We start from the raw sequence: 23,747 nt of genomic DNA on the forward strand, positions 1-23,747 counted from the left end.
ACACATTAATTAATGGATTAATTTCACAGCATCAGGACTGCTTTCACAATGTTTGTTATAATTCTTGAATAATGCTTGTGTTTTAGGCAGTGAGATGCATTTTGATGTTTAAATCCAATGTGCAGCAACCATTTTAACTCATTTTAGAGTCATAGAGTCATTTACAGCATAGAAGGAGGTCATTCGTTGAGTTTCTGGTTGTGGATTTCTCTCTGTGTGTCTCTCTCTTTCTCCCTTTCTTTCTCTCTGAATGAGAGAAGTGGGAGAGAGAGAAAGGAGACAGCGAGGGAAACAGTGGGTTGTCATCCTTTCATCTACGAAAGATGATCGACATGAAGCAAACAAGCCATTTGGGGGGGTGGGGGAGGGGGGATCTTCTCTTTGTTCACCTTTGCTGATGGCTGTAAAAGCCAATCATTGAGACGCGGGCTCTGCCACAAGTGCTGCACATGAAGCTGTCAAGTGATGCTGTGAGTTGTTGCTATTTCCTTCCTTCGTCAGCTAGTGACTCCCAAGTGCGATAGTCGACATTTCGGGCCTTCAGGTCAAGCTTGCAAGCAACCTTGAAGCGGAGCCTTGGGTGCCCACTGGTTGTCTGGCCCCAGCTACCTTGGTCCTTGGGTTTGCAACCATCCTCTATCTTGTGGACTTGTCTGATCCACCAAAGCCACCTCTGTTTGATTAGTGCCAACACACTTGGGAGCTCTGCCTTTGAGAGGACTGCCACATTTGTGATTTTGTGCTGCCAGGATATACCCATAATGGGCCACAGACAGCAAAGATGGAAATTATTGAGCTACTTTTCCTGGTAGCTGTTAATCACACATGTTTCATAGCCATACAGCAAGGTGTTGAGATCACAGACCTTATAAACTATTAGCTTGGTCCTAATGGTCAGCATGATGTTATACCATGCACCTTTCACAAGTTGGCCAAAAGTGGTAGTTTCTTTCCCTCTGTGTGTGTCGAGCTCTGCAATCACGAGACAATTTATTTCTCACTGTGGAACCAAGGTAGCAGAATTTGCTCATCACTTCCAGTTAGGTGTTATTTGTGTGATCAAGGCTGGAGTTTCAACAGCTTGTATCATGACCATGGTTTTCTTCATGCTTCTAGTCAAGGAGAACAAATTACAGGCATGGGAAAGACAGTCCATGCGCTTTGTAGCTCAGGTTCTGTGTGAGCGACTAGTATAGCATCATCAGCATAGAGGAGTTCTCTGAGCGGGACGTGAGGTGTTTTTGTCTTTGTTTCCAGCCTTGAAAGATGTGGAGAGGCTGAGAGCCAGGGAGGTGCAGTGATAAAGTTGGAGGAAGAGATAGAGAGGGTGAAATATACAGGTTACATCGGGTGCTCTGGAATATGGGTTCCCAACCTTTGTGTTTCTGAGGCCCCCTCCGCCTTCACCTTGTTGTAAAAATATCTCAAACCTCCTAAAAAAACACAAGACTTTTTTCTTCAGGTAAGAATGAGCAACAAAGAGAGTCTTATTTATTTATTATTATTATTCCGCTCTGGAGGAAGCTCTTGTCCAAGGATTCCTCGTGTCAAAACACACACACTCTCTGCATTGACATGTTACAGCTGCTAACGTCTCCTGGAGAGAGAAATGAAATATTGTTCAGAACAAACTTTTTACAATAAAAGACACATCAATAGCCTTTTCTCTGTCACTCACTAAACATTGACAATCTCTGCATCATTTACACATCCCCCACAATAAACCCAGAGACTGTAAAGTGGGAACAGATGTAAAATGTGAGAGGGATTATTAGGTGCTGAGATCTTGCCCATTGTCATGTTAATTTAGGTACCAGGGCTGTTTTGAACAGAGACATTCCAGGGAGCTGCTTTTTGATGATCTGTGAACTTATTCCTACAAGATTATTGTTGAGAACATTTACTGCATCTTTCAGCTAATCAACAGAGGGACAGTGACATGACCAGGCCCCAGTCTGTCCAGAAGCAGCTAAACTCTCTTTAAAACTGCCATTAAGGTGTTAATTCCTTATCATTGTCCCAGGATTTATCTTTACACATCAGGCCTTTGGGAAGTGTGTGAGAAGGGGGTGGGAGGATGGTTTTCTATACAGCTGGGCAGTCACTAAACACTGGAGAGCCCCAGAGCCTGTCTCTCTCCCTCTGCGTTTAACCTGTCATTTCATTCTCTTTCTCACCCTCTATTTCTCTCTCTGTCTCACCATCTGTTTATGCCTCATTGTGAAAACACAAACATTGGTGATTCCCCATCCCTCTTCTGTTCACTGTCCCCGTACCCACTCAGCCCAGGATTCGTGTTGTACATTCAATGTCACAGTGCGAAGAAGCTGATGATTCCTTCGGGAGACCTTTTAAACTCACTGTCCCAGGATTTACTTTTTTGCAAATCAGATCTTCTGGAAGGTGAAATAAAAACAGAAAGTGATGGAAATACACATATATAAATACATATAAATTCTGCAGCACTTTATCAAATGCCTTTTGAAAGTCCATGTACCCCACATCAACAGCATTGTCCTCATCAATATTTTCTTTTGGGCCTCCTTATCTCGAGAGACAATGGATACGCGCCTGGAGGTGGTCAGTGGTTTGTGAAGCAGCGCCTGGAGTGGCTATAAAGGCCAATTCTGGAGTGACAGGCTCTTCCACAGGTGCTGCAGAGAAATTTGTTTGTTGGGGCTGTTGCACAGTTGGCTCTCCCCTTGCGCCTCTGTCTTTTTTCCTGCCAACTACTAAGTCTCTTCGACTCGCCACAATTTAGCCCTGTCTTTATGGCTGCCCGCCAGCTCTGGCGAATGCTGGCAACTGACTCCCACGACTTGTGATCAATGTCACACGATTTCATGTCGCGTTTGCAGACGTCTTTATAACGGAGACATGGACGGCCGGTGGGTCTGATACCAGTGGCGAGCTCGCTGTACAATGTGTCTTTGGGGATCCTGCCATCTTCCATGCGGCTCACATGGCCAAGCCATCTCAAGCGCCGCTGACTCAGTAGTGTGTATAAGCTGGGGGTGTTGGCCGCTTCAAGGACTTCTGTGTTGGAGATATAGTCCTGCCACCTGATGCCAAGTATTCTCCGAAGGCAGCGAAGATGGAATGAATTGAGACGTCGCTCTTGGCTGGCATACGTTGTCCAGGCCTCGCTGCCGTAGAGCAAGGTACTGAGGACACAGGCCTGATACACTCGGACTTTTGTGTTCCGTGTCAGTGCGCCATTTTCCCACACTCTCTTGGCCAGTCTGGACATAGCAGTGGAAGCCTTACCCATGCGCTTGTTGATTTCTGCATCCAGAGACAGGTTACTGGTGATAGTTGAGCCTAGGTAGGTGAACTCTTGAACCACTTCCAGAGCGTGGTCGCCAATATTGATGGATGGAGCATTTCTGACATCCTGCCCCATGATGTTCGTTTTCTTGAGGCTGATGGTTAGGCCAAATTCATTGCAGGCAGACGCAAACCTGTCGATGAGACTCTGCAGGCATTCTTCAGTGTGAGATGTTAAAGCAGCATCGTCAGCAAAGAGGAGTTCTCTGATGAGGACTTTCCGTACTTTGGACTTCGCTCTTAGACGGGCAAGGTTGAACAACCTGCCCCCTGATCTTGTGTGGAGGAAAATTCCTTCTTCAGAGGATTTGAACGCATGTGAAAGCAGCAGGGAGAAGAAAATCCCAAAAAGTGTGGGTGCGAGAACACAGCCCTGTTTCACACCACTCAGGATAGGAAAGGGCTCTGATGAGGAGCCACCATGTTGAATTGTGCCTTTCATATTGTCATGGAATGAGGTGATGATACTTAGTAGCTTTGGTGGACATCCGATCTTTTCTAGTAGTCTGAAGAGACCACGTCTGCTGACGAGGTCAAAGGCTTTGGTGAGATCAATGAAAGCAATGTAGAGGGGCATCTGTTGTTCACGGCATTTCTCCTGTATCTGACGAAGGGAGAACAGCATGTCAATAGTCGATCTCTCTGCACGAAAGCCACACTGTGCCTCAGGGTAGACGCGCTCGGCCAGCTTCTGGAGCCTGTTCAGAGCGACTCGAGCAAAGACTTTCCCCACTATGCTGAGCAGGGAGATTCCACGGTAGTTGTTGCAGTCACCGCGGTCACCTTTGTTTTTATAGAGGGTGATGATGTTGGCATCGCGCATGTCCTCATCAATATAATAAAAGCAAAATACTGCAGATGCTGGAAATCTGAAATAAAAACAAGAAATGCTGGAAATACTCAGCAGGTCTGGCAGCATCTGTGGAAAGAGAAGCAGGGTTAACATTTCGGGTCAGTGACCCTTCTTTGAAATTATTATTATTATTGTCCTCATCAACCCTCTCTGTGATGTCTTCAAAAACTCCAGCAAGTTAGTTGAACATGATTTTCCCTTAACAAATCCGTGCTGGCTTTCCTTAATCAACCCACATACTGAGTTAGGTGACATATTGAGTATTCTGGAAGGGAACAAAACATTACAAAGAGACATTGATAGATTTAGTGAGCGGAGAAAACAGTGACAGCAGGAGGTCAATGTGGGGAAGTGTGAGGTCATTAACATTAGAGTCATGTATGGAACAGAGGAGACCATTCAGCCCATCAAGTCCATGACAGTTCTCCACACAGTAATCCAGTCAGTCCTACTCCCCTGCTTGATCCCTGTAGCCCTGCAAGTTTATTTCCTTCAAGTGACCATCCAATTGACTCTTGAAATCAGTGATTGTCTCTGCTTCCACCACCCTCATGGGCAGCGAATTCCAGATCATTTACTACCCACTGTGTTAAAAAGTGCTTCCTTATATTCCCTCTGCATCTCTGGCCCAAAACTTTCAATCTGTGTCCACTAATCCTTGTACCATTAGTTAATGGGAACAGTTTTCCTTGTCTAACTTATCCATGCCTGTCATAATCTTTTACACTTTGATTAAATCTCCCCTCAATCTCCTTTGTGCGAAAGAGAACAACCCCAGCTTTTACAACCTCACCTTGTAACTAAAATCTCCCTCCCTGGAACCATTCTGGTAACTTAGATCTGAGGAAGATGAATCAGAATATTTTCTAAATGATTAAAAGTTAGGAACTGTGAAGGGACAGAGAGATTTAGGGTTTCATGCACAGAAATCACTAAAAACTACTGGAATGAGAGAAAAGGGAATTAAAATGTCTAATGGATTGTCTGCCTTTATCTGAAGGGTGAAAGTAATGCTGCAGTTATATGCAACTCTGGTTACACATCATCTGAAGTGAGGTAAATAAAAGCAAAATACTGCAGATGCTGGAAATCTGAAATAAAAACAAGAAATGCTGGAAATACTCAGCAGGTCTGGCAGCTTCTGTGGAGAGAGAAGCAGAGTTAATGTTTCAGGTCACTGACCTTTCATCAGAACTGACAAATATTAGAAATGTAAAAGGTTTTAAGCTAGTAAAACGGGGATGGTGCAAGAGATAACAAAAGATGTGTTTTTCTGGACAAGGTCACAGAGAATAACTGACCAGAAGTTCATGGAACAAAGGCAAATGGTATGTTAATGGTGTGATGAAAGACAAAACGTGTGAGGTGTTCAGTTCTGGGCAGCACATCTCAGGAAGGATATATCAGCTGTGCAGGAGGTACACTGAACATTCACCAGAATGATATCAGGACTAAAAGGGTTAAATTGTGAGGACAGGTCATATAGACTGGGCTTGTATTTCATTGTGTATGAAGATTAAGGGGTGATGTAATTCATGTAATAAAGAAGATTAAAGGTTTTAAGAGGGTCGATAAAGAAAAATGATTTCCTCTGTTGGTGGAATGCAGAATAAGATGACACAACATTAAAATTAGAGCTGGGCCATTCAGGGGTGCTGTCAGGGAGCACTTCTTCACACAAAGGATAGTGAAATCTGGAACACTGTCCCCCCAAAAAGCTGCTATGGATGGGGAGAAAAGGAAAATGTCAAAACTTGAGAGTGACATTTTTATTAGGTAAGGTTACAGGGATATGTAATCAACACGGGTAAAGGTAGTTGTAATATGGCTCAGTCATGATATAACTGAATAGAGGAACAGGCTCGAGGGGCTGAATGGCCTCCTCCCACTCATGTGTTCCTCTGTTTTACAGGATCACTGGGACTGATTCCCTGAGGCTCCTCTCATAATACCGAGACCGTCTACTCCTGACCATTATGGAGCAAGGGTTTTCAGGGTGGTCGAGACAGGACAACAATCTCCCCTTCATAGACACATGATCCTGACTGTGAGGTGACGGTGCGTCTGGGAGAACAATGGGTGGACACAGTGTGTGTTGTTATTTTAATGATAATCTGAACCTCAAGAAACAAACCACCCTGAGGAGTGAAATAAGGTTCGTTGGCTCCTGTTATCTGGGCTGTTTGAGCTGGACAAGGCCTGACCCAGCACTAACAGGACAGTATAAGTCCACTGGGAGATGACATAAGGCTGAATTCAGAATCAAATACATCACTTTCATGAAATAATGAGTTGAGAAAGGGTTCATTAATAACCTTGTAATAAAGAGGCCTCGAGGGGAGTGTAACCATAATATGGTCGAATTTTATATTGAGGTTTAAAGTAATTTAGTTTGGGACAATACTGGGGTCTTACGTCTAAACAAAGCAAACTTCGCAGGATGAGGGGCGAGTTGGCTAAAGTAGATTGGGACACTACATCAAAAGATATGATGGTAGATAAGCAATGGCTTGCATTTTTAGAATTAATACATAATTTGTAACAAATGTACAATCCGTTAAGTCACAGAAATCCCATAGAAAAAGTGGTCCAACCATGGCGAACAAGAGGAGTTAGAGGTAATATTAGATTGAAGGAAGAGACTTATAATGATCCCCCAAAAAGTGGTATGCCTGAGGATTGGATGGATTTTAGAATTCAGCAAAGCAGGATCAAGAAATTAATAAGGAAAAAAAAATCTGAGTGCAGATTAACAAGAGACATAAAAACAGATTGTAAATGTTTCTATACCTATAGAAATAGGAAGAGATTAGAGAAAGGAAATGTGGGCCCTTTAGAGAGAGACAGTTGAAATTAAAATGGGGAATAGGGAAATGGCAGAGACATTAAACAAATGATTTGTATCTGTCTTCATGGTAGAAAACACAAAAACATTCCAGAAATAGGAAACCAAGTGTCTCGTGAGAATGAGGAACTGAAAGAAATCAGTAAAAGTAAAGAAATAGGAATGGAAAAATTAAAGGGACTAAGTGGCAACAAATCCCCCGGATCTGACAACCTTCATCATCAGGTTTTAAAAGAGGTAGCTGCAGAAATAGTGGATGCATTGGTTTTGATCTTCCAGAATTCCATAGATTCCAGTGCAGTTCCCAAGGATTGAAAGGTAGCAAACATAACCTTGCTATTCGAGAAAGCAGAAAGAGAGAAAATGGGGAACTATCAACCAATTCGCCTCACATCAGTTGTCGGCAAAATGTTAGAATGTATTATTCGGGGAAATGGTATCAGGACACTTAGAAAATCATAATATGATTAAGCAGAGACAACATGGACTTGTGAAAGAGAAATCACGTTTAACAAATCTGTTGTAGTTTCTTGAGGATGTAACTAGTAAGGTGAATAAGGGGGAAGCAGTAGTTTATTTGGATTTTTAAGAAGCAAGAAGCATTTGATAAGGTGCCACACCAGAGGTTATTACGCAGTTAGGACTCATGGGATTGAGTTAATATATTAGCATGGATTGAGATTGGTTAATGGACAGAAAGCAGACAGCAGGAATAAATGGGTCATTTTCAAGTTGGCAAGCTGTAACTAGTAGGGGAAAGTAGCTTGGGCTTCAGCTATTTACAATCTATAGAAATGGCTCAGATGAAGGGATTGAGTGTAATGTATGCAGGTTTGCTGATGATTCAAAGTTAGGTGGGAAAGCAAGAAATGAGGAAGACAGAAAGAGGCTTCAGAGAGATACAGACAGGTTGGGTGGGTGAGTGGGTAAGAACATGGCAGATGGATTACAATACGGTGAAATGTGAAGTTATCCACTTTGATAAGAAAAATTTAAAAAAAACAATTTTAAAAATGTATGTTGAGAAACTGAGAAATGTTTGCATTCAGAGGGACCTGGGTGTTGTTACGACCAAGGTGGGAGTAATGCACTGTTAATTCAGTCCCACTGCTTCACAGGTCACAGCGTATTAGTAAAGTTTCCCATCTACTAGAAATTAGCCAAATTAAACACTTTATTTATCCCCTAGAATAAAGCACACAAAACCAGATTTCTTCAAACAACAAAATTAACTATTTATTAATAAACTAAATCTTAAACAATAATGGGATGAATCAATGCATATATATAAAAAAAATCTTCTTATTCTTCCCAAGCCTCATGCACACACACATATATTCAAAAACCAGTTAACTGGGGAGAAAGAGTTTTTGGTGTTCAACTGTTTCTTCGGAATAATACAATTGTTGGTGGTCTGGTAGGATATTTCGAAATCGGTGAGGTGGCCCAGAGTTGAAAAGTCAGAAGCCACTCAAAGTCTCTCCAGGCAAGTTTGTTGAACAGTCTGTGATGAGTAGACGGTCAAGGCAATTCGTCTACAGCAGGCGTCACACAGATCTTTCAGCAAAAGGTATAGCAACAGGTCTACTTAAATTTTAAAGTAGCAGTCCAGCAATAGTAGCTTTCTTGAGATGTCAGGATCTCCCAAAAAGCAAATGAGTAACAGGAATCACTCTTGAGGCAGAGATTTTTCAGAAGCAATAGGAATTTGCTACCTTTAACAATGCAGGGCTTCCTCTCAGCAAAGGAGCCTTTCTCCACAGACAGTAGCAACTCCTCTTTCTCTGGGTCTTTTCCTCTCCAGGTAGAACACAGACATAACTCAAATGTGGAATTTTGTTCTACAAGAGATGCCTTCTTTTCAGGGAGAGGTCTTTTTCGAGTCTGCCAAAAAACACAAGTCCCAGCCAGTTTGTTCTACCTCCTGCCTGCCCAGCACTGATCTTTCACAAAGCAAAGTGAAATTGAACTCTTAACAATGTCATGTGACCTATCATTGTCCTTGCTGTTGTTGCTTGGAAACAAGTTGCCTTGGAGACTGTGCCCCACCCAGTTCAGCATTCAATTTTCTCAGGCTTGCAAAACACAGATCTCCAAGTTTTTTCCTTTGTGAAAAGCAAAGCACATGTAACAGTGTCCTTGTACATGAATCACAGGAAGCTAACATCGAGGTACAGTGAGCAATTAGGAAAGCAAATAGTATGTTAGCTTTCGTTACAAAGGGATTGGGGTAGAAGAGTAAAGAAGTCTTACTACAATTATACAGGACATTGGTGAGGCCCCACCTGGAGCAGTGTGTGCAATTTTGGTCTCCTTACTAAGGAAGGACATACCACCATTGAGGGAATGCAATGAAGGTTCACTGGTCTGGCTCCTGGGATTGTTGTATTTATTCATGGGCTGTGAGTGTTACTGAAATGGCCAGCATTTATTGCCTATCCCTAATTGCCCGAGAAGGTGGTTTTGAGCTACTTCCTTGAATATGACTGAGTGATTAGCCTGGCCATTTCATAGTGTAGTTAAGAGTCAACCACATTTCTGTGGGTCTGGAATCAACCAGATCGGGTAAGGACGGCAGATCTCCTTCCCTGAAGGAAATTAGTGAACCAGGTGGGTTTTTAGGACAATCCGTAGTTTCATGGTCACCAATATTGATCCTCGCTTTTTAATTGCAGTGGTGGGATTTGAATTCATGTCTCAGCATCATTAGTCCAGGCCTCTGGATTACTAGTTCAATAACAGAACCACTATTGTGCAGCACCCCCACTCTGCTCCATCTCCTCCTGTGAGGAGAGATTGAGTAGATTAGACCTATATTCCCTGGGGTTTAGAAGAAGGAGATGTGATCTGACTGAAACATCAATCCTTAAGGGACTTGGCAGGGTCGATGCTGAGAAAATGTTTCCCCTGTCTGGGCAATCTGGAACACCGGGTCACAGTCTCAGGATCAGGGATCAGACATTTAGGACTGAAATGAGGAGAAATTTCTTCACTGAAAGGGTTGTGAATCTTTGGAATTGTCTTCCCCAGGGAGCAGTGGATGCTCAGTCATTGAGTATATTTAAGACAGAGATTGATAGATTTTTGGGTACTGAGGGAATTAAGGGATATGGGATAGTGCGGGAAGGTGGAGTTGAGATCAGCCATGATCTGGGTGAATGGCAGAGCAGGTTCGAAGGGCCAAATGGCCTCCTCCAGCTCCTATTTCTTCTGTTCATTAAACCTCAGTCTGGTTCCTCTCGAGCTGCTGAGTGAGTGAATTAAATCTTTCTCGACAAATCACCAAGATACCAGATGACAAGTCATACCCGAAACATCATTTATTGGTTACAAATCACAACTTAGTTAAATCTGGACACACAGACACTTCATAAACATGTATAAACACATTTAAGTGTAATCAGAGTTATCCAGCAGTTCAGCACTAATAGGGAGAGTATTTCACAAAACAAGTAACAAAGATTAACCAGACGATTCAGTGATTGACTGTAAATCAACACTAATGGATGCTGAGTATTAATTACAGCAGGGACCGGAGTCTGAGCTAATAAATTGGTGAGTTTACTTGGAGTAATTCCTTCACTATCTGACATGTTAACAGTTGTGAACAGCCTGTCTGTCCAACAGCTCCAGTCTACGAGTGCTTAGAAACACACAGAGCTTAAACAGCCTCATTCTTGAGCTAAAGAACAGACTTTCTCCTGTCAATATAGAGTTACAGGATTGGCCTGTGATCTGTTTATTGTTCATCTTTTGTTCAGTACATTTACTGAGTGGATTTAAATTGAAAATGAGGTTTGAAGACATGATGGTCTATTCACACATGAATGAGAGATGCTGTGGGGCAGACGCTCAGTCCAAGAGGAGCAATTGACATCAGAAATAAACCCCAACTGTCAGAATGAACGTGGTTCAGTCCTGGCTATGATTAACAGCAGCAACAGCAGAATCCAACCCCTGTAATTGTCTGTGAACTCGCTGGTGTCTCAGTAGATAGGATGGCTGAGTGAATCCCTTCCTGCACACGGAGCAGATGAATGACCTCTCCCCAATGTGAATGAACTGGTGTGACACCAGGTGGGATGACTGAGTAAATCTCTTTCCACATACGGAGCAGGTGAATGGCCGCTCCCCAGTGTGAACTCGCTGGTGCATCAGCAGGGTGGATGAATGAGTGAAACCCTTCCCACAATCAGTGCAGGTGAATGGCCTCTCCCCGGTGTGAATTCGTTGGTGTTTCAGCAGGTTCCCTGACAGACAGAATCTCTTCCCACAATCAGAGCAGGTGAATGGCCGCTCCCCAGTGTGAACTCGCTGGTGTGTCAGTAGGGCGGATGAACGAATGAACCCCTTCCCACACTCAGTGCAGGTGAACGGCCTCTCCCCAGTGTGAATTCGCTGGTGTGTCAGTAGGGTGGATGAACGAATGAATCCCTTCCCACAATCAGTACAGGTGAACGGCCTCTCCCCAGTGTGAATTCGCTGGTGTGTCAGCAGGTTTGATAACTGAGTGAATCCCTTCCCACACTCAATGCAGGTGAACGGCCGCTCCCCAGTGTGAACTCGCTGGTGTGTCAGTAGGGCGGATGAACGAATGAACCCCTTCCCACAATCAGTACAGGTGAACGGCCTCTCCCCAGTGTGAATTCGCTGGTGTGTCAGCAGGTTTGATAACTGAGTGAATCCCTTCCCACACTCAATGCAGGTGAACGGCCTCTCCCCAGTGTGAACTCGTTGGTGTGTCAGCAGGTTTGATAACTGAGTGAATCCCTTCCCACACTCAGTGCAGATGAACGGCCTCTCCTCAGTTTGACTGTGTCGATGAGTTTCCAGCTCAGACGTGTAATTTAATTCTTTCTCACGGTCCCCACATTTCCACAGCTTCTCCCCAGTGTGACTGCACTTGTGTCTCGACAGGCCAGCTGATCGGCTGAAGCCCCGTCCACACACACAACACGTGTACGGTTTCTCCACACTTTTTGCTTCCATGATCAAAGGCCGATGATATTCAGATCCTGATGAATCGAGTGACTGTCACATCTTGAGGTGATGTTTGATTTTCCTGTCCGCAAATCCTCCCTTTCTAATATCCTGTAACATGAAGTTACAACAGGAAAAAGGGAGTGAGAGAGAACCCACAAAAACACAAAGACAAGTTGTGAAATTGAGCTGAATGAATCTGGTAATTTGTGGGACCAGCACAGAGAGTGGGCGGGGCTTCAGGGTCCCAGTGAGCAGGAGAGAAAATCATTGACTCATTAATTTTATGCTCACTCTGCACACAGGGGCTGGAGAACTGAACCCAGGCACAGTAGAGGGAGGGAGAAAACTGGCAGAGGAGGAAAGAAATGGTGCAGATGGTGTCATGGGTTTGGATTTCAGCACAGGGAGGAGGGAGAGTGTGTGGGACTGCGATTGACAGCTTTGGGGAAACAAGAGAGGAATAAAATGTTCCATAGGATCTCGAATTGTCTGTTCTGAATTTCTATCCTGTACTGACAGTGATGACTTTTATTACCTCCTTTTACAGGGTATTAGGAGAGGATTTACACACATTGATTTGATGCTCACTCTGCACACAGGGGCTTTCGCACCATCTCTCCTGAAGGTGCTGGGGTTACTGTTTACATCCCACTGAACTGTAAGAAAGAATATCTTATTAGATGATATTAAAGATAGTATTATATTATAATAATATAATGAGAGACCGTTCACCTGCTCCGTCTGTGGGAAGGAATTTAATCGATATCCAAAATGCTGAGACACCAGTGAGTTCACAAGTGACTGTAGCTGTTGCATTCTGTAATTATTGCTGCTGTTAATCACATCCAGGACTGAACTATATTCATTCTGACAGTGGGGTTTATATCTGCTGTGTTAATATTCTTTATAGCTGGGGTGGAGTTTAATATTCCAGCAATTGGTTTGCTTTACTTTGTAACTTTTACTCTTCAAATAAAGTAGCTCCCTTTGGGCTATTCACAGGGTTTTGTGGGATGAAACCAAACAGTGATTTACTTGTAATTTTTGCAATTTTGTATATTATATTCACTGCTCACAATGAGATCTGTTCTACATTGGGAAGACCAAACACAGATAGGGTGATCACTTTGAGAAACATCTCCATTCAGTCTGCAAGCGTGTTCCTGAGTTTCCAGTCACTTCCCATTTTAATTCTCCGTCCCACTCCCACTCTGACCTCTCTGTCCTCGGCCTCAAGCCCTGTTCCAATGGGAGCTCGAGGAACAGGACTTGACAACCTTCCGGGCTCAACATTGAGTTCAGCAGTTTCTGTAACAACAGACAGTTGTCAGGATCTGGAACGCTCCGCCTGAAAAAGGTGGTTGAACCTGATTCAATCAGTCATTTTAAAAGGGAGTTGACAGGTATTTGAGAATGAGGAACTTACAGGCTTACAAACAATAAGTGGGTGTGTGGGACTAAGCACAACTGCTCTTTCAAAGGGCCAGCACAAGCACAAAGGGTTGAATGGCCTCCTTCTGTGCTGTAAATTTCTATGATTCTCGGAGTTGGCCATTTAGCCCCTCGAGCCTGTTCCACCAGGAAATGAGATCATGGTTGATCTGTGATCTAACTCTGTATACCCGATTTTTGTCCCATTTCCATTAATACCTTTGGTTAACAAAGATCTATCAATGTCAGATTTAACATTAACATTGATCTCGCATCAACTGCTGTTTGAAGAAGAGAGTTTAAAATTTCTACCACCTTTTGTGTGTAGAAATGTTTCCTAACTTCACTCCTGAAAGGTCTGGCTCTCACTTTTACTCTGCACCTCCTAGTTCGACACTCCAGAACATCCAGCCCACGGGTCAGAATCCAGCCTGCCAATGGTTTCCACCTGACCTGCCAAAACATTCAGTGACTGACCATGGTTACAGCTCCTTTACCAACATGGCGGAGACACGTCACTGCACATGTCCTCCTTTACCAAGATGACAGATAAGCTTCAGTACCTGATATTTTGGCTCCTTTAGTGAGATGGCGGTGCCCGGGCTGAGCTGCTTCTCTGCTGGCGCTTCCCGCCCAAACTCCATATCCAATGCAGCCTTCCCGGCCGTGAGCTCAGGACCCAGGCCAAGCACTGGCTCTGCCTGCGTATGTACTCAGCCTGGGCCTCAGGCTCTTCATCACCGTCTGAGGAGGTGCAGGCCCAGCAGCAAGGTGCAGTGGTAACCAGGCCCTGGGAGCAGGCTGCCGGGGTGACCGGGCCCTGGGAGCAGGGTGCCAGGGTCCTGGGAGCGGAGCAGAGACCGACACGGAGACAGAGGCCGGCAGACATGGAGCGAGAGAGAGAGAGCGGGGGAGGGGGAGAGAGAGAGCGGGGGAGGGAGAGAGAGAGAGCGGGGGAGGGAGAGAGAGAGAGCGGGGGAGGGAGAGAGAGAGAGCGGGGGAGGGAGAGTGAGAGAGCGGGGGAGGGAGAGAGCGGGGGAGACAGAGTGAGAGAGAGAGAGCGGGGGAGTGAGAGAGAGAGCGAGAGCGGGAGAGAGAGAGAGGGAGAGAAAGAGAGGGAGAGAAAGAGAGAGCGGAAGAGAGGGAGCGCGGCGAGGGTGAGAGAGAAAACGCTGGGGGGGGGGAAGAGAGAGAGAGCGGGGGCGGCAGGGAAAGAGAGAACAGGAGAGAGAGAGCGGGGGCGGCGGGGAAAGAGAGAACAGGAGAGAGAGAGAGAGAGAGAGAGAGGGGGAGGGAGAGAGAGAGAGGGGGGGAGGGAGAGAGAGCGGGGGAGGGAGAGAGAGCGGGGGAGGGAGAGAGCAGGGAAAGAGAGAGAGAGAGAGAGAGCGGGGGAGTGAGAGAGAGAGCGAGAGCGCACGGGAGAGAGAGCGAGAGCGCACGGGAGAGAGAGAGAGAGGGAGAGAGAGAGAGTGAGGGGGGAAAGAGAGAGAGTGAGGGGGGAAAGAGAGAGAGAGGGGGAGAGTGAGTGGGGAAAGAGAGAGAGAGAGAGTGAGCGGGGAAAGAGAGAGAGAGAGAGTGAGCGGGGAAAGAGAGAGCGGGGGAGAGAGAGGGGGAGAGAGAGCGAGAGAGAGAGCGGGGGAGAGAGCGGGGGAGAGAGAGAGCGAGAGAGAGAGCGAGAGAGAGAGGGGGGGTGAGAGAGAGAGCGGGGGAGAGAGAGAGAGAGGGGGGGAGAGAGAGTGAGAGAGAGAACGGGGAGAGAGAGAGAGAGAGAGAGCAGGGGAGAGAGAGTAAGAGAGCGGGAGAGAGAGAGGGAGAGAGCGGGAGAGAGAGAGAGAGAGCGGGAGAGAGAGAGAGAGAGAGAGAGAGAGAGAGAGCGGGAGAGGGAGAGCGGGAGAGGGAGAGGGAGAGCGGGAGAGGGAGAGCGGGAGAGGGAGAGCGGGAGAGGGAGAGCGGGAGAGGGAGAGCGGGAGAGGGAGAGCGGGAGAGGGAGAGCGGGAGAGGGAGAGCGGGAGAGGGAGAGCAGGAGAGGGAGAGCGGGAGAGGGAGAGCGGGAGAGGGAGAGAGCGGGAGAGGGAGAGAGAGAGGGAGAGAGGGAGAGCGGGAGAGGGAGAGCGGGAGAGGGAGAGCGGGAGAGGGAGAGCGGGAGAGGGAGAGCGGGAGAGGGAGAGCGGGAGAGGGAGAGGGAGAGCGGGAGAGGGAGAGCGGGAGAGGGAGAGCGGGAGAGGGGGAGAGGGAGAGCGGGAGAGGGAGAGCGGGAGAGGGAGAGCGGGAGAGGGAGAGCGGGAGAGGGAGAGCGGGAGAGGGAGAGCGGGAGAGGGAGAGCGGGAGAGGGAGAGCGGGAGAGGGAGAGCGGGAGAGGGAGAGCGGGAGAGGGAGAGCGGGAGAGGGAGAGCGGGAGAGGGAGAGCGGGAGAGGGAGAGGGAGAGCGGGAGAGGGAGAGCGGGAGAGGGAGAGGGAGAGGGAGAGCGGGAGAGGGAGAGGGAGAGCGGGAGAGAGAGCGGGAGCGGGAGAGAGAGAGCGGGAGAGAGAGAGCGGGAGAGAGAGCGGGAGCTGGAGGGAGAGGGAGAGAGAGAGAGATTGGGAGAGAGAGAGAGAGAGCGGGAGAGAGAGAGAGAGCGGGAGAGAGAGAGAGAGAGCGAGCGGGAGAGACAGAGAAAGGGAGAGACAAAGGGAGAGAGGGAGCGCGGCGAGCGAGAGAAAGAGCGGGGGATGGGGAAGAGAGAGAGAGCAGGGGGGGAAAGAGAGAGAGAGAACGGGGGAGAGAGAGAGAGAGAGAGCGAGAGAGAGACGCAGTGGTTAGCACCGCAGCCTCACAGCTCCAGGGTCCTGGCTTCGAATCTGGGTCCTGCCTGCGCGGAGTTTGCAAGTTCTTCCTGTGACCGCGTGGGTTTTCGCTGGATGCTCCGGTTTCCTCCCACAGCCAAAGACTTGCAGGTTGATAGGTAAGTTGGCCATTGTAAATTGCCCCAAGTGTAGGTAGGTGGTAGGGAATATGGGGTTACTGCAGGGTTAGTGTAAATGGGTGGTTGTTGCTTGCCACAGACTCGGTGGGCCAAAGGGCCTGGTTCAGTGCTGTATCTCTAAATAAAGGAGAGAGAGCAGGAGACAGGGAGAGTGCGAGATCAAGATCTCTCCTCACAAATGGAATCTATCTGGAATTCTCTGCATCGCTACATCAAGTGTGCAGGCAGACAATGTCTGCTACTGCAAGCAAAAACCATGCCAGGTAACTCACTAAATCAGTGTTCAACGTTGTGTTGGGAAAGTAAGTTAATACATTAGTTTCCTCATTTAAAGCTTATTCACAAAAATGCACATTTTTGTTATATTGATGAACAGTCAAATAAATTTCTAATACCTTTACCTTTCCGAAAGTTGCTCACCTCCGGCCCCGATGCAGGACAACATTTAGAATGTAGCCCCTAATGCGTAAAGGCTGGACATTCCTAATCTATACTATCAGTTCTAACATCCTGAAAATTTCCAGGTTGTCAGAAGGGATAGAGAGAGGCAATATATGCTTAATGGCACAGTTCTAAAGAGTGTGCAGGGACAGAGGGACCTGGGGGTTCATATGTATAGATCATTGAAGGTGGCAGGACATATTGAGAACAGTTAGCAAAGAATACGGGACAAAAACAAGAAATGCTGGAATCACTCAGCAGGTCTGGCAGCACCTGTGGAAAGAGAAGCAGAGTTAACGTTTCAGGTCAGTGACCCTTCTTCGGAAGAATACGGGATCTTGAGTTTGATAAATAGAGGTACTGAGTGCAAAAGCAGGGAAGTTAAGGGGAACTTTTATAAAACTATGGTTCAGCCACAACTAGAGTATTACATCCAGTTCTGATCACCACACTTTAGGAAGGATGAGAAGGTCCTTGAGAGGGTGTCGAGGAGATTTACCAGAATGGTTCCAGGGATGAGGGAATTTAGCTACAAGGTTAGGTTGGAGAAGCTGGGATTGTTCTCCTTGGAACGCGGGACTGGGAGCTTCTTATTGGGGGTGTTGAGGCCTACACCGGATGTTTCTGAAGCCTCCCTGCACATCCACCAGCTTCATTCTTCCCCTGCACTCGGCGATTTCTCACCCACTGAGGATCTGACACGACTGCTTCCGTCCAGCTCGAGCACCTTCACTGCCTTTGATTCTGTGAGCAACTCGTGCAATAAAACAAAAGCAAAGTCCTGCAGATGCTGGAAATCTGAAATAAAAGGAGAAAATGCTGGAAATACTCAGCAGGTCTCAGTGAAGAGAGAAACATTTAGATTAGAGATACAGCACTGAAACAGGCCCTTCGGCCCACCGAGTCTGTGCCGAACATCAACCACCCATTTATACTAATCCTACACTAATCCCATATTCCTACCAAACATCCCCACCTGTCCCTATATTTCCCTACCACCTACCTATACTAGTGACAATTTATAATGGCCAATTTACCTATCAACCTGCAAGTCTTTTGGCTTGTGGGAGGAAACCGGAGCACCCGGAGAAAACCCACGCAGACACAGGGAGAACTTGCAAACTCCACACAGGCAGTACCCGGAATCGAACCCGGGTCCCTGGAGCTGTGAGGCTGCGGTGCTAACCACTGCGCCACTGTTTACTGTTTCCTGTTTCAGGCACATCAAACAGCCGGTGCCTGCAGCCTGGAACTCGGAGTGGGAGGAGGAGGAAGAATGAGGAGAGACAATATAGTCCAACACTCACAGCAACCTACAATCCACCGACATTACCGGGATAGGGAGACAGAGTTTAGAAACACTCAGCAACACAACTCCAGTAAAAGATCCCAGGAGGAAAAGGGGGAGCAGTGTGTGTACCTGCCCTGATGTCCCCCTCCCCAGGCCTGTCAGTCAAACCCCCCACTCCTCCCAGTCCACAGCTCAGCCTATCAGCTTCCCGCACCTTGAGCCAGCCCTGCCCAGGTGTGGCCCAGTCCAAGGGGAGTCTTTGTGGAACCAGGGAGTGGGGGAGGGGGGACCTCCTGCCCTGTGCTGTGTCCCAAATGGTTCCTCCCTCCCTCCCCTCCCCCAGGCCCCTTTATAACTGAGCTCAGTTTCCCGCAGCTGCCGCCCGCTCGGTGCAAACACAGGACCGGGAGTTTGTTATTGGGGGTGTTGAGGCCTACACCGGGTGTTTCTGAAGCCTCCCCGCCCACCAGCCGCCACTTACCGACTGCAGAAACGTCTCTCCGCCGCCTTCACCCTCTGGCTTGAAACACTGGTCCGCAATGCGCCTGCGCACCCGGGACTTAACCTCTGACCTCACAATGTCCGTGTGATTAACGGCAGCTGCGGACCAATAGGAAGAGGGGGCGGGACAGGAGGACAGATTCTGCGCAGTTCCTCCCTCATTTGCTTCTCTTTGAAAGCCCGAGGATGAATCCATCAGCATCCGGGACCTGTCAGCCCGCAGCTCCATTAGTTCCTTTTCATAAAACTGTCTCATTCCCTTTGAAATGTTTCAATTAAACCTGCCTCCACCACACTCTCAGACAGTGCATTCCACACATTAACCACTCGCTGGGTGGAAAAGTTTTTCCTCATGTTATTTTTGTTTCTTTTCCCAATTACTTTCAATCTGTTCCCTCTCGTCCTCCATCCTTTCACCAGTGGGAACAGTTTCTCTCCATCTACTCGGTTTGACCTGATGCCATGAGACATCATGGGGTCTGGAGCTCATGCTGAGGACGTCTCGGGCAACTCCCTCCTGACTGTATAACACTGTGCCGTCACCTCTGCTGAGTCTGTCCTGCTGGTGGGACACCTAGGGATGGTGATGGCAGTATCTGGGACATTGTCTGTAAGGTATGATTCTCTGTCCAGATTTTGAATACCTCGACCTAATCACCTCTCAGCCTTCTCTTCAAGGAAAACAGCACACTTTTTCTTCTTTATCGTAATCTCTACCTCTTGTATAATCCAGGGAGCTCTGGATTTATTTGCCCAAACTTTCCACTTCGAGGGAACATATGTTGACTGTGCCTGAACTCTCTCTTTTTTGAAGGTAACCCATTGTTCAGCTATCAGGTTTCCTGGCAACTTTTGAATCTCATTTATTCAGCCAGCTCCATTCTTACCCCATTGAAGTTGTCTTTCCCCAGTTAATTACTCTTACTCTGGATTGTTCTTGGTCCTTTTCTATGGTCAGCCTAAATCTTATGATACAATGATCAATCTCCCCGACATGCTCCCCAACTGATACTTGATCCACTTGGCCCACCTCATTCTCAAGAACCAGGTCCAGGAATGCCTCCTTTCTCATTGGACTAGCAACATACTGTTTTGGAAAACTTTCCTGAACAACTCGAAGAACACTTGCCCCTCACTGCCCTTTACGCTACTACTATCCCACGATATGTTTGAATCAAGTCGCCCATTAGAACTACCCTATATTTTTTGCACCTCTCTGTAATGTCCTTGCATTTTTTTCTCCTCCACGTTCTTCCCACTAGCTGGTGGGCTCTTGACAACACTGAGCAATGTAAATGCACCTTTTTTGTTCCTTCGTTCGAGCCAAATTGATTCTGTTCTTGACCCCGTTGGGACATCCTTTTTCTCCAACACTGCAATGTTCTCATTAATCAATACTCCACCGCCCCTTTCCCTTTCCTTTCTTTGCTGAAGACCTTGTATCCAGGAATATTTAACACCCAGTCCTGCCCTTCTTTGAGCCAGGTCTCTGTTCTAGCCACAAGATCATATTTCCACATGGCAATCTGCACGTGTACCTCACCAATCTTATGAACCACACTCTGTGCATTCACATACATGCACATTAACCCTGATTTAGACTTTATTACTTTCTCCCTGACTCTGACCCCACCTTGTAACTTGCTATTCCCTACTCGAGTGCCATCGATCTCTCCCAGTATTCTGTGCACCCTGGTGTTCCGGTCTGATATTTTCCCCTGGTTCCCATACCCCTGACAAGTTACCAGTTTTGCTTCCCTCCAATCTGAGCTCCCTCTCAGGTTTCCATCCCCTTACCAATCTAGTTTAAACCCTCCCCAACAGCACGAGTAATCTCCCTGTGAGGATATTAGTCCCATTCCTGCTTCGATGCAACCCGTCCATCTTGTACAGGTCCCACCTGTCCCAGTGCCTCAGAAATCTGATGCCCTCCCTCCCACACCAGTTCTCCAATCACCTGTTCAATCAGTCAATTCTCTTATTACTTTGCTCACTTGCACATGGGAGTGGGAGTAATCCTCAGATAACTGCTTTTGAGGCCCTGCTTTTTTAATCTCCTTCCTAGTTCCCTAAAATTTGTTGTCAGGACCTCATTTACCCTTTCCATCTATGTTAATGGTGCCAACGTGGACCACGACCTCTGGCTGTTCACCTTCCCCCAGATCAATGACCTGTAGCCGTACCGTGACATCCTTGATCCTGGCACCAGGGAGGCAACACACCATCCTGGAGTCCGATCTACGGCTGCAGAAAGGCTTCTGTGTTCCCCTGACTAATGGAAGCCCCATCACTACTGTTCTTCCACTCTTCCTCCTCCCCTCCTGTGCAGCTGAGCCACCTGTGGAGCCACAAACTTGGCTCTGTCTGCACTCCTCTGAGGAACCATCACCCACACCAGTATCCAAAATGGAAAACCGATTAGCAAGTGAGATCATATCAGGGGACTCCTGCACTACCTGCCTGGTTCTCTTAGACTGTCTGTCGGTTACCCATTCCTTATCCTCCTGCATGCTTCTAACCTGTGGTGTGATCACCTCCCTAAACCTGCTATCCATGTAGTTCTCTGCATTGTGGATGCACCACAGTGACTCCAGCCACTGCTCGAGCTCCAAACCCTAGAGCTCAAGCTTGTGCAGCCGGTGACACTTCCTGCAGATATGTTTGTCTGGGACACATGGTGCGTCCATGACATCCCACATGTCACAAGCTGTGCATTGCACTCAGCCAAGCTGCACTGCCGTACCTTAACTTACCAGACTACTTAGAAGTAGAATATGTGACCAGTTACTCAACCAACCAGCACCTTTCACTGCACAGAAACAAGAACCAAATACTGGAAGACAAAAAAGTAGAAAAAAGGAACACCTCCTCTCCCCTTCACTGAACTCACCACTCAGCAAACACATACCTCCATACTCTGTTTACAATCTGCACTCCTTATCAATCTTTTAGTCATTCTTTACTGTTTTTCTATATTCTGTCCAACATTCTGATCTGCCACCCATCTTTGTGCAATTATCTGCTTTTCCTTCAATTTTGATATGACCTTGAACATTTCCAGTAAACCATGGATAGTGAGTCCTCCCCACTCCGAATCCTGTTCATACTGAGAATCCCTGGGTGGAGAGCTGAGATATCCTGTCTCAAAACACAGTCACAGAGACACAGCATCATTTACAGCACAGAACAAGGCCATTTGGCCCATCAATTCCATGTCAGCTCTCCAGGGAGCAATCCACTCAGTCCCACTGCCCCACATCAGCCCACAGCCCTGCAAGTTTATTTCCTTCAAGTGACCATCCAGTTTCCTTTGAAAATCATTGATTATTTCCACTTCCACCACACACATTGGCAGCAAGTTCCAGGTCAGAACCACTTGCTGCAGAAGAAGTTCTTCCTCACATTCCTGCTTCAACTCTTACTCAAAACCTTCAATCTGTGTTCCCTAGTTCTTGTACCATTAGTTCATGGGAACAGTTTTTCTTTGTCTAATTTATCAAAGTCTCTCAGAATCTTGTGCATTTCTATGAAATTTTTCCTCAATCTCCTTTGCTCCAAGGAGAATAACCCCAACTTCTCCAACCTACCCTTGTGAACTCTCTGCTGTGTCAGCAGGTGGGATAACTGAGTGAATCCCTTCCCACACACGGAGCCGGTGAACGGCCTCTCCCCAGTGTGAACTTGCTGGTGTGTCAGCAGGTGGGATAACAGTGAATCCCGTCCCACACACGGAGCCGGTGAACGGCCTCTCCCCAGTGTGACTGAGTTAATGAATATCCAGCTTTGATGGAGAACCGAATCCCTTCCCACAGTCCCCACATTTCCATGGTTTCTCCATGGCGAGGGTGTCCTTGTGTCTCTCCAGGTTGGATGATCAATTGAAGCCTCATCCACACACAGAACACGTGTACGGATTCTCCCCGTTGTGAATGGTGTGATGTTTTTTCAGGCTGTGGAACTGGTTAAAGCTCTTTCCACAGTCAGTCACTGGAACACTCTCACTCGGGTGTGTGTGCGTCTCGGTGCTTTTCCAGTCACACTGATGTTTGAAATCTTTTCCCACAGGCAGAACAGACAAACATTTCTCCTTCCACATTCAAAGGCCGATGATATTCAGGTCCTGATGAATCGAGTGTTTCCGTCAGATCTTGATGTGATGTTTGGTTTGAATTTCCCGTCAGTAAATCCTCCCCTTCTCATACCCTGTAAAAGGAGTTTACAAAAGTCAGCACTGTCAGTCCAGGATAGAAATTCAGAACAGACAGTTCTAGTTTCTATGGAACATTCTTTCCTCTCTTGTTTCCCCCAAACATGTGATCCATTCAAACTAAAAGAAGCCAAAATAAGCAACAAATTGTAACAGAAGCAAAGGGAACGTTCCCAACTAAACCAGAACATTGCTCCCAGTGTCCATGAGACACTCTGTATCCTGAGGTGTCCACCGGTTGCAGAAGGCCACCCCGGCACAGACAAGACCACGGAAGACAGGGCAGCAGCGAAACTGACACCCCCACTCCCAACATAGTCCCTGTACATCCTGGACCTACACATTGTTTCTCAGCCTGAGCGAGAGGGAGAGAGAGAGATGGAGAAGGTGAGAACTGAATGTTTAAATATACAAGACAGATACAAACCTGGGTGGGTTTGGGGTGGATGAGGTGAGGGTGAGGAGGGCATTGGGGGGACTGGGGGGTTTTGGAAGGGCAGGTCATCGAAAGGGCTGTGGGTGTGGGTGGTGTTTTAGCCAGGCCCAAGAGCAGGTCCAGGAAAAGATCCTCCAACCTTCCCACCCCACCTCCACACCGAGTGGCCAGAGATTAGGAGAATGGGGTTAAACTGTAACCAAGGCCATTGATAAGGTCCCACAAGGCAGACTGGTCATGAATGACAAGCCCATGGGATCCAACACAAAACAGCAAGTTCGAGCCAAAATTGACTTAGAGGCAGGAAGCAAAGAGTAATGGTTGATGAGTGTTTGTGAGACTGGAAGGCTGTTTTCAGTGAGGTTCTGCAGGGATCAGTACTCGGTCCTTTGCTTTTTGTTCTATATATCAATGGTTTGGACTTGAATGTAGGGGATTTGATTAAAAAGTTTGCAGATGAAACAAAAAT

The 23,747-nt window shown here is 47.0% G+C and overlaps 1 pseudogene; it reads right to left on the reverse strand.

Moving 5' to 3' along the window:
* The window catches only part of LOC137349387 (zinc finger protein 585A-like), a 231,635-nt pseudogene that overhangs the window by 85,788 nt on the left and 122,100 nt on the right, over positions 1 to 23,747 (reverse strand).

Source organism: Heterodontus francisci, chromosome 34 (assembly GCF_036365525.1).
Source record: "Heterodontus francisci isolate sHetFra1 chromosome 34, sHetFra1.hap1, whole genome shotgun sequence".
NCBI classification, from domain to species: domain Eukaryota; kingdom Metazoa; phylum Chordata; class Chondrichthyes; order Heterodontiformes; family Heterodontidae; genus Heterodontus; species Heterodontus francisci.